A 3,511-nucleotide genomic window follows, 5' to 3' on the forward strand; every position below is an offset into this window, starting at 1 on the left:
GGTATAGTGACTGGAATCACCAATGCCTACATTGCTGGAAGTGCAAGAATAAAAAGGGTGGAATAAGGATGTAGAAAAGAGTGTGTTACAAGGCTGTTCAGTTGGGGCGATCTGAGTAGGAGGTAGTTTTTCTGGGGGGGGGGCATGTCCTGTCCAGATGCTGTCCTTACTTGCACAGTATAAGTTTCAGGGGACACAGCTGGTGTAGATATCATTGTGCTGCATACAGATTTGTACAGATTTCTTGCACTGGCTGGGAATTGAACCCGGGGTCAACTGCATGGAAGGCAGCTATGCTCACCACTATACCACCAATGCTACGCAAGTGGCTGTGGCAGGTGTCACAGGACCTCAGCTGAGAATGACATAGGTTGCGAATGCCCTTAGACAGAGGGACACCCTTCTATGGAATGTTATTGTCACCAGTATCTGCAGGCAAGTACAAAGGTTGATTGAATGACTGTGACTGCCCAGCCATGCCATGTGCATGACAATTTTAGCAAGCTCACGACTTGTAGGTAGTGTTGAGGAGCTAGAAGTGATAGATATTAGGTCTACCTATCTATGGTCTGTAGCCATAGTAAAAGCAGATAAGTAGTGCCATGGATGTGTCACCAGCATTGGTACATAGAGTCAGATCGACCTATAAAGGTCGGAAGGCAACACAGTGTCTCTTCAAAGCTGTTAGTAATTGGTTGTTTGGGACCATTCCTAGCTCTTTTGTAGTTCGCTGCTTAAAATCCGCCTCTGGGCATTTTTTTCTGGCTATACTGCTCCGACAAGCTCCACGTGGGTTTACATAGTGGACCTAGCAGCAAGGAACTCGAAAAAGCGACTACCTTCTGGATTTAAGTATCTTTACTTTTTTTCACTGAAAATAGCTTCTGCTGCTTATTTTGAACTAGCCTGAACTGTTTTTTTACTGATTACTGCATTTATTTTAAAATCTGCACTTAAAGTTACATTTAGTCGAATTTAGTCGAAAGTTTGCTTGTTTGTTTGTTTAATTGAACTGTGGAGGCTGCCCACTAAAGTGTGCTAGCCTGTGTAACTAATTTATCACTGTCTCTGCATTTTCTGTGTATTTCTGCAAAAAAAACAAAAAAAACAAAAAATAATCCTTGTTTTCCCGCCTTTCTCGACTAGTTTAGACCAGTATACAGGCATTGCTGTATTCTGGGCTGTGGTGTAGTTCCTGTGTTGTCCATTACCTTACTTGGATAGAAGGAAGTTTCTTTGCTCACCAGTGGGAGTGGGGAGCCTTGAGCAGCCTACCTGTCCTCGGGGGAAGTGACCTCAGCACAAGAAGCTGTTAGTAATTGGTTGTTTGGGACCATTCATAGCTCTTTTGTAGTTCACTGCTTAAAATCCACCTCTGGGAGTTTTTTTCTGGCTATACTGCTCAGACAAGCTCCACGTGGGTTTACAGAGTGGTCCTAGCAGCAAGGAACTCGAAAAAGCGACTACCTTCTGGATTTAAGTATCTTTGCTTTTTTTTCACTGAAAATAGCTTCTGCTGCTTACTTTGAACTAGCCTGAACTGTTTTTTACTGATTACTGCATTTATTTTAAAATCTGCACTTAAAGTTACATTTAGTCGAATTTAGTCGAAAGTTTGCTTGTTTGTTTGTTTAATTGAACTGTGGAGGCTGCCCACTAAAGTGTGCTAGCCTGTGTAACTAATTTATCACTGTCTCTGCATTTTCTGTGTATTTCTGCAAAAAAAAAACAAAAAATAATCCTTGTTTTCCCGCCTTTCTCGACTAGTTTAGACCAGTATACAGGCATTGCTGTATTCTGGGCTGTGGTGTAGTTCCTGTGTTGTCCATTACCTTACTTGGATAGAAGGAAGTTTCTTTGCTCACCAGTGAGAGTGGGGAGCCTTGAGCAGCCTACCTGTCCTTGGGGGAAGTGACCTCAGCACAAGAAGCTGTTAGTAATTGGTTGTTTGGGACCATTCCTAGCTCTTTTGTAGTTCACTGCTTAAAATCCACCTCTGGGCGTTTTTTTCTGGCTATACTGCTCAGACAAGCTCCACGTGGGTTTACAGAGTGGTCCTAGCAGCAAGGAACTCGAAAAAGCGACTACCTTCTGGATTTAAGTATCTTTGCTTTTTTTCACTGAAAATAGCTTCTGCTGCTTACTTTGAACTAGCCTGAACTGTTTTTTACTGATTACTGCATTTATTTTAAAATCTGCACTTAAAGTTACATTTAGTCGAATTTAGTCGAAAGTTTGCTTGTTTGTTTGTTTAATTGAACTGTGGAGGCTGCCCACTAAAGTGTGCTAGCCTGTGTAACTAATTTATCACTGTCTCTGCATTTTCTGTGTATTTCTGCAAAAAAAAAAACAAAAAATAATCCTTGTTTTCCCGCCTTTCTCGACTAGTTTAGACCAGTATACAGGCATTGCTGTATTCTGGGCTGTGGTGTAGTTCCTGTGTTGTCCATTACCTTACTTTGATAGAAGGAAGTTTCTTTGCTCACCAGTGGGAGTGGGGAGCCTTGAGCAGCCTACCTGTCCTTGGGGGAAGTGACCTCAGCACAAGAAGCTGTTAGTAATTGGTTGTTTGGGACCATTCCTAGCTCTTTTGTAGTTCACTGCTTAAAATCCGCGTTTGCACGGCTTTTGATGCGGTCGTGCGCATAGCTTAGCTGGTTAAACAAGGTTAAACTTGGTTAAACAAGGTTAAACTTTTTCTGGCTCCGCCAAGTCAGCTCTTCAATTTTTCCCTTAGAACTGTTCTACTTGCAATCTAAACAGCCTATACTCTATCTGAAAAGCTCAGAACTTGCTCCTAAAGCATTTTGTATACAGGTAAAGCACTCTTAAACAAACGAAAGTACTTCATTCACCTAAATTCTGTTGAGTACCCATTTCCCTATAGGTCCTTTCTGACTCAGTTACACAGCAATCTTTTTCACTATTTCTAGCATGTCGAAGGGTCAGTTGCTGGCACCCTCTCCTGTTCAGCTGGTGAATCTGGGAATCTTGAGGCAATGTTACAATTGCCTCATGTACACAGACAACCCTCTCCTCCTCGCAACAAATACAAATATATGCGAGAGATGCAACTATATAGCCAAACTGGAGGCTGAGCTCTCTCAATTCATTACTGGCAAGACCAGTCAGGAGGAGAAGGTAACCACGCACACCACAAACCCAGTCTCACATAGAACTATCATAACTGCAAACCAAACACATAAACACACAAAAACATACTCGGAGGCGCTGATTAAAAATCTACCAAAACAACAGAGGCCTCCAAAGCAGACCCCAAAGCAACCACCACCTCAAGACATAGCACATGCAACACATAGTTCACAAAGTCAGTGTGCTAAACAGTCACAGCCCTTAAGGCCAAACAACATGCCAGACACACTTGTAATAGGTGACTCCATAGTCAGGCACACTGACATCCCGCTCACCAGACTGAACAAGGAGAGGGTCACAGTAAGCTGCCTGTCGGGAGCTAGAATCCGCCACATAACACAGGCACTCAGGTCCACAG

The 3,511-nt window shown here is 42.8% G+C and overlaps 1 non-coding gene across 1 annotated transcript; it reads right to left on the reverse strand.

Annotated features, from left to right (window-relative positions):
- Nucleotides 1–245: 245 nt before the first annotated feature.
- On the reverse strand, nucleotides 246–318 carry TRNAG-UCC. The gene has a single exon. It is a non-coding gene; the product is annotated as a tRNA-Gly (tRNA).
- Nucleotides 319–3,511: the final 3,193 nt, after the last annotated feature.

This window comes from Protopterus annectens, chromosome 2.part2 (genome assembly GCF_019279795.1).
Source record: "Protopterus annectens isolate FY-2018-M chromosome 2.part2, PAN1.0, whole genome shotgun sequence".
NCBI lineage: Eukaryota > Metazoa > Chordata > Ceratodontiformes > Protopteridae > Protopterus > Protopterus annectens.